This window comes from Nannobrachium achirus (assembly GCF_963921795.1).
Source record: "Nannobrachium achirus genome assembly, chromosome: 3".
NCBI lineage: Eukaryota > Metazoa > Chordata > Actinopteri > Myctophiformes > Myctophidae > Nannobrachium > Nannobrachium achirus.
Window position 1 is genome coordinate 23,193,997 of NC_137812.1, and position 13,967 is coordinate 23,207,963.

Here is a 13,967-nt window from a genome sequence, read left to right on the forward strand (position 1 = left end):
TATATGGGCATAAGGGGTCCTTTATTAATATATATCCATATACATATGGACTTAATATTAACGGAAGGTAGGGTGTAAATCTGAGTAAATCAGGCTTTTGGGCCAGTTATGGCCTGGAATTGATGACATCAGAAAGTGGAACAGGAAGTGATGTCACAGTGACAGTATGGATATCCAGGGTTTGATGACATCACTTCCGTTACGGAAGGACAAGCTACAACACGTCTCATGGTATACTGCGACCTTCGGTCGCAATAAAAGGCTCTGACATCACGTACGCCACATGAGTCAACACAGATTTCGGAACGCGCGTACCCCGCCGTAGCAGGTAGCGCAGTGCCCGGCCTTGACCCGACCCGATATGCGGTTTTCCAGAACCGGCACGAAAGGAATCTTCATATGCGGAGCTGATGTCTGACATCAGGGTATTCCGGAACCGGCTCTGTGTCTGCAGAGATCTCCATATATGGGCATAAAATGGACGCAGACAGACAGATACAGATATCTCCATAGTCCATATATGGGCAATTGGGCATAAATGGACACAGGCAAACAGAGGGTCAAAATGGTATAATGGGGTTTGAATTAAAGGGTGGGGCATTCATTCCTTATTTACATCGTTCCTGAGTAGGCCGGTCCCCGACTAGATGCTCGGCCACCTGACATACAGATACAGAGATCTCCATATATGGGCATAAAATGGATCCAGACAGACAGATACATATATCTCCATTTATGGGCATAAATGGACACAGGCAAACAGATGGTCAAAACAGGTCCTATGACAACAGGTATAATGGGGTTTGCATTAAAGGGCGGGGCATTCATTCCCTATTTACATCATTCCCGAGTTGGTTGGCCCCTGACTAGGCGCTCGGCAGCCGAGCTTCTAATCATTTATAATACCTTTAAGTCTGCCTGTTTTCCCCCCTCTTTTTCCCCCCTCTTTTTTACCAACAAAAGCAAAGTTGCTCTGCAGATAGTCACCCAAAGACGTCATTAACCTATGAAAAGTATTAACAAGAGCTCTTTAATTTTGTGTCACTTAGATTATTGTTCAACAGTATGGTCATGTGCATCTAAGACAAATCTCGCTAAATTACAGGTTGCACAAAACAGGGCGGCTAGGCTTGTCCTGGGTTGTTCTATGAGAACTAGTATTGAAAAGATGCACTCCAGCCTCTCATGGCTCACTATTGAACAAAGGATTTCTTCGGGCTTGGCTACATTTCTCTGTTGTATTATTAATTCAAAGACTCCCTTGTTTCTGTTTGACCAGGTGGATTTTTGGAATAACAGACATTCTTACAATACTAGATTTGCTGTTAATGGTCATATTATTGCACCTAGTTCAAACAATAATTCAAAAACTGTAATTTATAGAGCCATTGACTATTGGAACATTTTACCACTTAACATTCGTCTAACTCAAAATAAATCAGCTTTTAAGAAAAAAATGCTGAGGTATTTACTGGAAACCCGTAATAAATAGCTTCAGGAGAAATTAATTTGTATAAGTTATTTCCTGCTAGTATTTAAGCTATATCATATTAATGTGCAAATGTGAATTAATGCAATGTAATGTTGTTGTAGTTTTATTGTATTGTTGTTTTTTTTTTTTTTACTTTATTGCTTTTTTTAAATGTATTTGTAATATGACTTGTATGGACCCCAGGAAGACTAGCTGATTGCTACGGCATCAGCTAATGGGGATCCTTTTCAAATAAACAAATAAATAAATAAAATAAATGACTAGTAATAAGGATCCATTGGAACACAGGTTATTTATCCCCCATTCCCTGGAAAGCAGCAGGTTTTGGACATGCAGGGTTTCCACTCCACAGCCAACGATATTATATTACATTTAGTGAGCGAGTTTGAGGCCAATAGCTTTATCTGGAATGTGATGTTTTGCTTGTAATGAAGCCTTACGCAGAAAGGCATTACATTATGACACAATGAATATGATGTGATAGGATGGTGAAATACTACATAATATGAAATACGTGATATAATGTTCTCTGGAACCATGCACTGCGCCCACACGTCCTGTGTTTGCAGATGATCTGTCGGAAGGTTCTGGAGATACCGGTATGAACTGACACACAAAACGTGTGCGAGTTCGCGCGCACAAACACGCACACACACAGATAATCCACCAATGTATCGTGGACTACTAACTGCAGAGGGGCCCCCACAATCCGACAGTGGTGGAGAAAGGACATGTTTAACTTACATAAAAGTATCAATACGACAATCTAGAAATAGTATTGTATTGGTATCAACACCCTACTCATTATGCAGAGTGTCTCATTTCACGAGTTTTCAAATGAATACAATGTATAAAGACTTTTTGAAAATAGCAGATCTACAAGCTCACAATTGCGAGCTTGTAGATCTGCTATTTTCAAATGGCCGTGTACGAATAGTTCTGAAGTGGGTGATGTATGTTTTGTAATAATAATCGGAACCTGCAAAGTAACTAGTAACTAAAGGTTTTCATATAATTGTAGTGGAGTAGCCTCTGAGAATCTCACTGAGATGTAATGGAATAAAAGTAAAAGTATTCAACTCCAGCCAAGGAAACATACATCAACATTTTACTTGAGTACAGTAGCTTACTTGAGTACATTTACTTAGTTACTTTACACCACTGCAATCCGACATTGTTAAAGCATGCATGGCAACGAGTTGTGTTGGGTTGTAATGTCAGAGCAGAGACGTTGCTCAGCCTACATAAGATGTGAAGACGCCTTTTTAGTCAATTACTTTATGCTTGTCCATTTATTCTAGTCAAGGGACAGAGTGGGATATAGCGTCAAAGATTAATAGCTGTATCTTAGAGAGAAGCTGTCATAGAGATAGAGGACAATAGAGAGAGAGAGAGAGTGACAGAGAGAACGGGAGAAATGTATATGACCAAATCCCCCAGTCCTAAAAGACCTACGCTAAGTCCTCATCTCAACTCCGTGCAAAGCAGCATTGGCATTGGCAATGAACTGGAAATGATCCTGGAAAGAATAAAATCTTCCCGGACTCGAGTCTTCTCCCCCGAGTGCACGCGTGCCAGGAGCCACGGTGTCGTCTGCCACCAAATGCAGACGGACAGAAAGGGTCCCCTCGGAAGCCCGTCAGCAAACGACTGGCCAGAAGCAAGGGGACACAGACAAACCCAGATCTGACGTTCATCGACAGTTTTCAGAGGATTTAACCCAGGCCGGAGATGTAGATACACATCGGACAGACACTGGACAGGAACCCCACACCTGCGACCCACGGCGCGATCACCAGGAGACACCACACGAGCACGTCCACACCGCAGAAAAACCTCGCGACGGGAGCGACAAGGGTCAACGGTGCGAGGAGAGTTTCAGTCGGCCGGGTGATCCAAACTCGCTTCGGCGTCGTCCAGACACAGAGGAGAAACCTTACGGCTGTCGGCGCTGCGGCAAGAGTTTCAAACTGCTCAGTCACTGGAGGAAACTGTCCACAGCGGAGAGAAACCTTTCCACTGTACGCAGTGTGACAAGGGATTGAGCACGTTCGATCGCCTCAAGTCAAGTCAAGTCACACCCTACCAGTGCAAACAGTGTGGTAAGCGCTTCAGTCAGCTGTACCACGAGGAGCCACCAGCGCGTCCACACTAGGGCATTAACCAAAAAATCGACTTTTCAACTCAGTCGACTTATTATACACAAGTCGACTCCCACCAGGGAAAGTCGAAATGTGCTCCATGTGTGCGTGTGTACAGCATTCAGACAGTAGGATTGCTTATTGTCAAGGACCGAATGTTTCTCTACTTTTCCAACTGTGTGTTTCAATGGAATGAAGGACAGGGAGTTTTCACTCAACCATTAATTAGTGACCTCCCTGCAGCTGCGCTGCATTCTTTTGATGTCGGCTGTGCTTGCGCTGATGCGGTCTCCACTCTGTCACATTGACACGCTGGACAGACAGTGCAGTGACTGCATTCAGGAGTTGTAACAGTAGCCAGCCACCAACTTTATCCTGAATGAATCCAACATTATATAGGAATTAGGATTATTATTATTCAATGATGCTGGTTGCTGTGGTATCTATAATATTAACATCAAAACCAAAACATTGTTAAGGGAGAAAAGATCGCTTTAGGCTTTTCTATGAAGTCCAGAGGTAAGTCATTTTTGGGTCCACAGCGGGGAGAACAAGAGCTTCAGTCAGTCAGGTCACGTAAAGAGAGCCATGACACTACAACTCCCTCCACCAGAGGGTGCTGCTGAGAGTGTCAACACAGTACCAGAGAGAGGGAGAGAGGGAGAGAGAGAGAGAGTATTAGTCTGACAATGATATCCAATCTTTAACATATTTTTTGATGTTTTGTTTTTTGTTTTTGTTTTTCTTCATACAAACTGACTCATACAAACTCTCCTGAACATATTTATGTGTTTGTATGTGTATGTATGTACGTACATACGTACGTGCATACATATGTATGTAAGTGACCACGTACCGGTAACTACGTGACCTAACTACATACATACGTATGTACGTACGTATGTACGTAACGTACGTACGTATGTATGTATGTATGTATGTATGTATGTATGTATGTATGTACGTACAGTATGTATGTACAGTATGTATGTATTTATGTATTCATTCATTTACATTTTTGTGAGAAGCCATATAGGAGGGGCCTTGTACTGTATAAGCTGAGGGGCACACTAGGCCAGTCATAATGACTACATAATTGTCTAATAATTGCAATTATTTGACATAATCACAATAACCTACATTACATTTTAGTAAGTTATAGAGTTGCCCCTGGCAACTGGCCCCAACGGGCTGTCTCAGCGCTCGGCCTTGGGCCACAGCCTGTTCTCCAATCTATTGTCAGCAGCCAAAACAGGACGACCACTACATCTGCCCAGCCAGCTTCTGCTTCCCAGAGCACCACACCATCCAGAAAGGGGACCACAACAGGAGACCACTACCATCCAGTGAGGGGACCATTATTTTTCTTACTCATTATCTGTAACTCTGTAACTACTGGACTAACAGGGCAACTGATTTCCCCCCGCGGGATAATAAAGCTATCTATCTATCTATCTATCTATCTATCTATCTATCTATCTATCTATCTAAGGCATTCAAAGTGCTACAGTACTAGGCCAGTCAACGGGGGGTCCATACAACCATACAGTCGATGACGACACGGCCGCCACTGGCTCAGACAACTCGTTCAGTGGAGCAGTGAGGGCTGTTGTGATGAGGTAACAGAGTTAGTTCTAAAATAAAGATGGCTGACTGATAAACATAAGTACTTAATATCTGTCTTAATATTGTATGGTGTCAGAACTTTGTATATCTGGATTATTATTACAAAACGTACATTACCCACTTGAGCCTAATAATCATTGTTTTAAATGTATCCAAGAGGTAAAACAAAGCTATTCAAATGTATGTGTAATGCAAACACATCCAGACTATAACAGATGTAGGGGAGACAATGCAAGGCATTGTGAGCTTGTAGATCTTCTATTTTCAAAAGATGTTTATACATTCTTTTGCATTTGAAAACATTTTGATACCAATAAATGTGTACTTTTACTGCCGAGCAACTTGGACTGGAGTTGGCTTTCCAGTAACAGTTTGGATGCCAGGCACAGTGAAGTTTGGATGCCGTCTGTCTGTGGATATAGATCGAGCAGTGTTTCTCAAAGTTTAGGGGGGTCTAAATGGACCCATACAAGTCTGTAACCCTTTCAGTGTACAAATGGAACCAAATAGACCTGTATAGTATACTGTCAGAGTTAAGGGGAGACCTTGAAAAAAGGTTAAAGAAACACTGAGGACTATCTAATCATTTGTTAGGACATTACATCTGTTATAGTCTGGATGTGTTTGCATTACACAGACATTTAAATAGCTTTGTTTTACCTCTGGATACATTTAAAACACTCGACCACCATGACATCAGCTTGCTGTTGTTTCTGGAACGGAGCGTGCAGCACTTACACTACTGGAAGCCCTTGTGTAAACTACATCTGTGCACGTGTGTGTGTGTGTGTGTGTGTGTGTGTGTGTGTGTGTGTGTGTGTGTGTGTGTGTGTGTGTGTGTGTGTGTGTGTGTGTGTGTGTGTGTGTTTGCGTGCGTGCGTGCGTGCGTGCGTGCGTGCGTGTGTGTGGTCAGGCCAGACACACAGAAAACACTTAAATAATCATGCAGCCACAATTAATCATTACGTTTTCTGAAGACGCATGCACACGCAAACGCACACACACATGCACGATTCTACAAACGCTCCATAAATTAGTAGTTCTCACACTTTAGAAGTTTTTCAAACAGTGTTAAAAAATAGCCGATCTACAAGCTTTCAGTGACGAGCTGTGAGCTTGTATGATCTGCTATTTTCTTTTGTTGAATAGTCAACGCAAAAATCTAAAGCCACACAGGATGTTTTCCCGGTTTTAATTGGTTAAACGCAAGTCCCACAGGATCTCAACTGTGTGTGCGTATTATTATTATTATACGCCGAGATCAAAACGCAAACATGTCTTGTCGGAAACTACAGAATGACATTGACTTAACCATTTAAACCCTCAATACCTGACCCTTCGCTCTGCACTTGGTGTGATCCCTTTTCTCTCTACCCCAAATCTCTCACAGCGTGTTGCGCAGCGTGCATGGGTGCTTTTAGATCTGCCATAGCGATGTTAGGGTTCAAGTGGTTAAATACTCAATAAAAAAGTTTAAAAAAAGAAAGAAAGAAAGAAAGAAAGAAAGAAAGAAAGAAAATGGAAACTGGTGACTCCGGCTCCACTGACGGACGCCTAAAACTGGTGCTCAAAACGGGTGGAAACGGAAGCCAGTTCCAAGTCAGGTCTGTGAAAGCACCAAGGTTCAATGGGACTAGAACGGATAGAACCAGAGTCCTAGAACCAAATTCCTTATGGTGGAAAAGGCGCCTCATTGGCCTGCAGAGTGGCCAGTCGGATCATCAACGGTCGGGAAGTGAAAAAGTCCCCGGGCCAAGCCATTAAACCTCACCGAGAAAACCATGATTGAAAGACGGCCACAGCAGGACAGATATATGCCTTGTTTAACCCCCGACCTCAATCTGTGGCTTAATAACCCATATAATGACGTGTCAATCATGGTTTTGAAACGTGGATAATATTTGACTCTTGTTTCACGGTCCTGTAACCAGAACCGCAGTCTGCTGACCACCAAATGGACCCGTTCAAGCAAATGGAGGATAAATGCTGTTCATAAGGGATCTGTAGCTGTACTGTAGTTGCAAGATGATTCCTTGTATTCCGGTAGTATTGAATAGACATAATGGGCCCTATTTTCATGCATGCTAAACCCTAAACCCCTAAACTTCTTTGCCTTTTTTTTCTTTTTGCTATTTTGAAAAACATTTTGAAAAAGTTCAAATAGCTGATCTACAAGCTCACAACGTGTCGATGTAGATCGGCTATTTGATATACGCCGTGACCGGTTGTGAGCTTGTGGATCTGCTATTTTCAGAGTGCAACAACCCGAGCACGACCAAACATAAAATGACTTGTCTTTTAGTTCTACCGGAACATTTTAGTCTAGTTTGTATTTGTTGACCAAATTGTTAATATATTTAGTCTTGGGTTTTAGTCATCATAGCTTTAGCTTTTATTTAGTATCCAACTATTGATCAGTGAAAAAAGGCAGTCGACGAACATGTTTTGTCAGTTTTAGTCGACACTGCTGTCGGCTAGTTGCATGGCCTCGGTTGACCTCTGTCCAAAGCTGGGTCAAACTGCTAACATTACAACATAATAGTCGTTATGCAGTCCAAATGAAGCTAATAAAACACACAACACAATAAATAACAGTGAGACATTAACAACATCAAGACAGTAAAACTGCACTAGTACGGTTGAGAGATGCTTTAGCAGCTCATTGCAGCAGCTTCTCATCATACCGTACTGTATGTCTGACGGCAGTAAGGGATGAAATAATATGCCTTATAAAACAGAGAGTTCTGGGTCCAACGTTCCACGTTCAAAGCCGTTGTAAAATGCTCTACAAAGTGCACACATATCTGTGAGCCCATGTTAAAGTATTACTGTAGCGTTGATCCGGCCGTGAGGTGATCCCGGGTCGCATAGTTGCAAGGCGCCTACATTATCAGCTAAAGAACCAGGCTCTCTGGCGAGTAGTAACGTAGCACCATACAAGCCTAAAGTACTGCACCAACTGCAAGCATGTTTCCAATATTTACAATACCCTACAGGACCTTGAATTCCTGCATTTGCAAAACAACTTTGTTGTTTGTGTACGCAGTCTGGGGCTATATGCTTATACAAATTAGTAATGTACCGACATTGTTATTAAAGCACTGTTTTAATTAGGACATGTGTTTGTTTTATTAAACAAAAAAACACAATAAGTCACAAAAGCCATGCTTTCCCATAACTTTAGAACAGCTTAAAGGGGTTAAAGGCACCAATAAAACCCCTCTGGATGTGGTTTGTAAAAATCGGATTTCATGTGACCTGCATGTAACCTGTCTACTAATTTAAGCAAATCGGATTCCAATCTTGATGTGACACAGATCTGATTCAGGCTGGATTTGGCTGGCAGTGTAAATCAGGCCTTATAGTCTTTACACCCGGCTGGGGGAATGGGACCCTGGCCTCCTGGTCTCAAGGCCACGTTAAGCTGCTAACAACGCCTGTTATGTTTTAGCTGTTATAGAATAGCTTTAAAGCCACAGCCTCTCGGGGCTTACTGCTTCATTTGGGACCATGCGTCTGCCACCTATACAGTAGCATTGGTGGGAAAAGTATTCAAGTGTTTTACTTAAAAGTATCAATGTTGCAATGTAGAAATACTAAATTAAAAATGTACTTGAGAAAAAGTACAAAAGCATCAAAATGTACTTAAAGTACCAACAGTAAAAGTACTTATTTGCAGAATGTCCATTTCAAGATTTCACATGTATAAAAATCTTTTGAAAATAGACGATCTACAAGCTCACATACAGTGTGACGCATTGTGAGCCTGTAGATCGGCTATTTTCAAATGGCCGAAATGTACCGGTGTATAGGGCTGAAGGGGTTAATATATGTTTTGTAATATTAATCAAAATCTACAAAGTAACTAGTAGGCCTAACTAGTTTTGTAAGAAAATGTATTGGCGTAAAAGTACAATTATTTGGATCCGAGATGTAGTGGAGTAGAAGTAAAAGTATTGGAAATTGGAAATACTCAAGTAAAGTACAAATATCTCAAACTTGTACTTACTGTAGTACAGTACTTGAGTAAGTGTATGTTGTTATTTTACACCACTGTACAGTACAGTGGTGGCAGTAAGTACCATGGGGGATCATGCCTTCTATACAGTAGTGCATAGTTCCAATAAGCTGTGGAGATTAGGGCCTTGCCACGTCCGCTTTTCACAGCCAACAATTTAAACCCTGTACTTAATTACCTAGGGAGACGTGGCAGAATGTTCATCTACAGCAGGGGTCTTCAACAGGGGGTCCGGGACCCCTAGGGGTTCCTCAGAACTACTACAGGGGGTCCTCCAAATCATTGAGTGATAGAAACTTTTTTTCCCTCCTTTTTTTATATTAACCACTTGAACCCTAACGTCCATATTCTGAGAACTTTAGCCAAAAATAGCAGATCTACAAGCTCTCAGTGCGAGGCGTTGTGAACTTGTAGATCGTCTATTTTCGGCAAAGGGCTTTGATATAGAGGGGAAAAAGAGCAGAATAAGTACAGAGTGAAAGGTCAAGTTTATTAATAGGGCTGTAAGCGAACAATCGGAGATTCGAACCGTTCGTTATGTTCGCAATCGAAGTTCTAAATGAACAAAAAATATATTATCAGAATGCGATAGGCCTATTTAGAATATCACAGTAGTAGGGCTAGGCAAATAATAGGTTACGGTTAATGGTGACCGTTAATAAGTATTTTTAAAATGCACCAGAACAGCTTGGAGCGATCGAGGACCGTCCTCCGCTCCAATTCCGCTCCTGTTGGGGCCGTGAACCACATGCACATGCATGTTCTGTGCTTCGCTGACAACGCTGCCTGAGACACAGTCAGGCTTGCTGACTTAGCGCAAGCAGGGCAGACTTTGTGCCATCCACTCACCCAAAGATGAAATAGCATTTCTCCTAAGCATGAAGCAAAGATGGATTTCATTGCAACCCCCCAAAGGATCCATAATGCAATTTCTGGGTTTGTTACGTCGAGACCAGATCAGCCCGTCCACGACGCAGTCCCGACTCCCATGCAACTCTCCGCCATACGTTGACAGAGAAAGGAAAAAGGAAACAAACTTCTCTGTTTGGATTTTCCTAAACAGATCCCATCACCCCTCGAATTGAACCCCAAGTCCCCAACTCCGTTTTAAAGAGAAAACGTAAGAGCCTAGACACAACTTGCAAGTGTTTTTAATGGGTACAGTAAACTAGAGCTAAATAGCATAAAGTAGCTGGTTAAAGTACAGAACCATCGATGGTTCAGTGGTTCGGAGGTTCGGTTTTTATTAGTTCAATTAAAGTTTGATAGTTCAGTGGTCCGTTCGGAAACCCCCCCTGAAGTTAGAATCCTTAAAACAGGGTTATCGGTTCAAGTGGTTAAATATATGAAAACACAAATTGACATGAATCCAAAATACACTGATGATTGTGCTGCCAAACGATGAAACTATATGGAATATATGAACAGGTTGTGGGGGTCCCTGCTTCATCTCTCTCTCAACTAAGGGGTCCTTGGCCTGAAAACGTTGACGAACCCTGCTCTATATCAAGGTAGATTGATCTACCAGTAGATCACAAACTGTGCAGTTAGGCCACATGACATGGCATCTGTCACTTGAATTAAGGTGACTTATTGACCCTTCATGACTTTTAAATTAGGCACTAGAGCAGATAGTCACTGAAACCTCGAAACTTCCAAGTTTCAAATGTCTAGGTTACTTTTTTCATAAAGCAAAGCTCTGCTTCATCACACAAGGCTGTCTCACAAAACTAGTGAAAACAGAAGATCTACACGCACACTGCTTGTAGATCTGCTATTTTCACCATTTTAAATAGTTTTTTAAATAACAAAATCGGGAAGGTTTTGGACATATAAGGTTTCCACCCGACAACGACGAGACGGTAATCCACAGTGACATGGGTATGTAGTTGAACTCACCAGCCACCCAGTGACCCGCAGTTCATTATTTATTTCCTCTCTTCAGACTAAAACATCTCTTATACAGCCAAAACAGTGGGGGGAAGAAATTAAAAGGGGCATTTCCCTTTCAAAACACTTCTGGGGTCATTTTAATGTCTACTTTTGGCTTTTGCGCCCCAGAAAGTTGGTGATTGGAACTCCAAACTCCAAGAAAACTCACTGAAAACAGTGTGTGTGTGTGTGTGTGTGTGTGTGTGTGTGTGTGTGTGTGTGTGTGTGTGTGTGTGTGTGTGTGTGTGTGTGTGTGTGTGTGTGTGTGTGTGTGTGTGTTTAATATAACATGGTTAATGGTTAATATAGTTTGAAATTGGGTTTGAATAGATGTGTGTGTAGGTGTATGTCTGATAACCTCTATCATAAAAGATATACATTTCTGGGGTGCACACAAAAGCCAGAGTAGATATGTTAAAATGACCACAGTGTGTTTTAAAGGGAAAAGGCACGTTGTGAGCTATTTTCAAACAGAGAGAGAAATATATATATATATATATATATATATATATATATATATATATATATATATATATATATATATACATATATATATACACTAAGAATTCTGTATGGGAAATAGTTGGTCCGTAATACATTTTTGGGGGTCGTTGACATGAAAAGGTTTGGGCCGGCATGTTTCACTTCAATAAAACTTGTCTTTCAGTGGAAACCGTGAGTGTGCATGAAAATGTGCACATGCAACACTCTCTGAAAGGTCACGGGGGTCGAGAGGTCACTCACGGGATGACAGAAGAGAAAAAAACTTTTACCTTTATTGTTACGACTGAGGGTCAACAGCACTCTCACACACACACGCACGCATGCATGCGTACACACACACACACACACACACGCACACACGCACGCACGCACGCACGCACGCACGCACGCACGCACGCCCGCACGCACACACACACACACACACACGCACAGGTATGCACATAATGCATGCACACATGGATGTACACACTCAGGCACACATGGCCGCTGTCACTTCCAATCTCACTTCACTTTAACTGTCTGTTGATCGGTAGCTTTCAGGGCTGCACAAGCTCTGAGTAGGAAAACAGCTGTTACACACACACACACACACACACACACACACACACACACACACACACACACACACACACACACACACACACACACACACACACACACACACACACACACACACATCTGCAACTCTACACAGAGACAGTAATAGCGCAGTCTAGACTGAACACATCTTAGGAAGAGAGAGAGAGAGAGAGAGAGAGAGAAAGAGAGAGAGAGGAGGGGATGGCGGGGGAGAGAGAGAAATAGGATGATCAATAGAAAGATGAGAGAAACTGAATGATGAAGACGGATTTATACTAGGCCTACCACGCATCGGTGTCACGCACCAAAGAAATCGCCGATCTGCAAGCTCACAATGCGCCACATCTGTACCAGGCTGTGAGCTTTACGGTATGTTTCCCAATTATTTTGGCATGCACGACATGGCACGCAAAACAACGTTTTGACCTTAAAACAGGGGCCTTCAACAGGGCCCCAATAGGCCTAGGCTAGGGGGTCCTCAGAATGAATACAGGGGGGCTGCCAAATCTTTGTGTGATAAACATGTTCTACATCAACCACTTGAACCCTAGCACGAGGAGAACTTTAGACAAAAATCACACCTAGTGTGAAGTGAGCGGTGCTATTTGAGTTAATTTCCCAGGACATTTTAGAACACGTTTTTCCCCCCGTTTTTCGTCCGGACAGTTTGAGCTGTTTGTGCCAGGATGTAGGCTGGACATTGATGGCTGCGCCTCAGTTTGCTTAAGCCCTGACATTTTTTCACACATTTTCCCATTGGTCTTTGAACGGACAAAGCCAGATGTTGGAGCTATAGCTACTGTTCCAGGAGCACCGCTCAAAATTAGCAGATCACAAGAGCTTTTCAGCAAAGAGGTTTGGTGTAGAGGGAAAACAAGAGCAGACCAAGTACAGAATGAAAGGTCAAGTTTACAAATAGAGAGTTTAAGTGGTTAAATGTCGAAAATACACATTAACGTGAATCCAATATACGGTTGAAGTGTATGTGGACCTACCGGTATATGGGACCTACCACGGGTCACAGACAGAGTCAGAGAGAAAGAGAAGGATGAGGCTGTCAGGAAGCTGCGTCAGGCACCCAAAACTAGAGGCATCAAATTGATTCTATGGGAGCCAACCCAGGGCCAAGCCAAGAGGGGCTAGAAGCGCACCACCCACGTAGATGCACAGCGGCGCAACAGCTTAGCTAACAACACTGTAGAGCTCAAGACCTTGATGTTAGATAGGAGAGTGTGGAGGGCAGCTATTCCAGAACTCCCGAGTTAGTGTTGGCTAGACCACATTCTTGCATTGCATAGTATGAAATCTACAGTATATATCTATGAAATGAAATCTATGAAAAGGTTTATTATGAATTTGATACAATATGTAGTGGGGGGTCCCTGCTTCATCTCTCTGTCAGCTAAGGGGTCATTGGCCTGAAAAATGTTGAAGACCCTGCCTTAATAGATGATAGATAGTAGATTACAAGTTACTTTAGATACTAGTTACTTTTGATTATTGTTACAAACCATATACTGTATTAGCCACTTCAGCCTTATTTAAACTCTATGTATATGTATACATTTTAGTTGTGAAATTGGACATTCTGCATAATGAGTACTTTTACTTTTAGTATTTTAAGTATATTTTGATGCCAATACTTTGGTACTTTTACTCAAGCAAAGTTTTATTA

General features: G+C 42.1%; 1 protein-coding gene across 1 annotated transcript in view; it reads right to left on the bottom strand.

Annotated features, from left to right (window-relative positions):
• Positions 1-13,967, bottom strand: part of vegfc (vascular endothelial growth factor c) — a 93,139-nt gene that overhangs the window by 61,246 nt on the left and 17,926 nt on the right. The gene's annotated exons all lie outside the window — the stretch shown is intronic.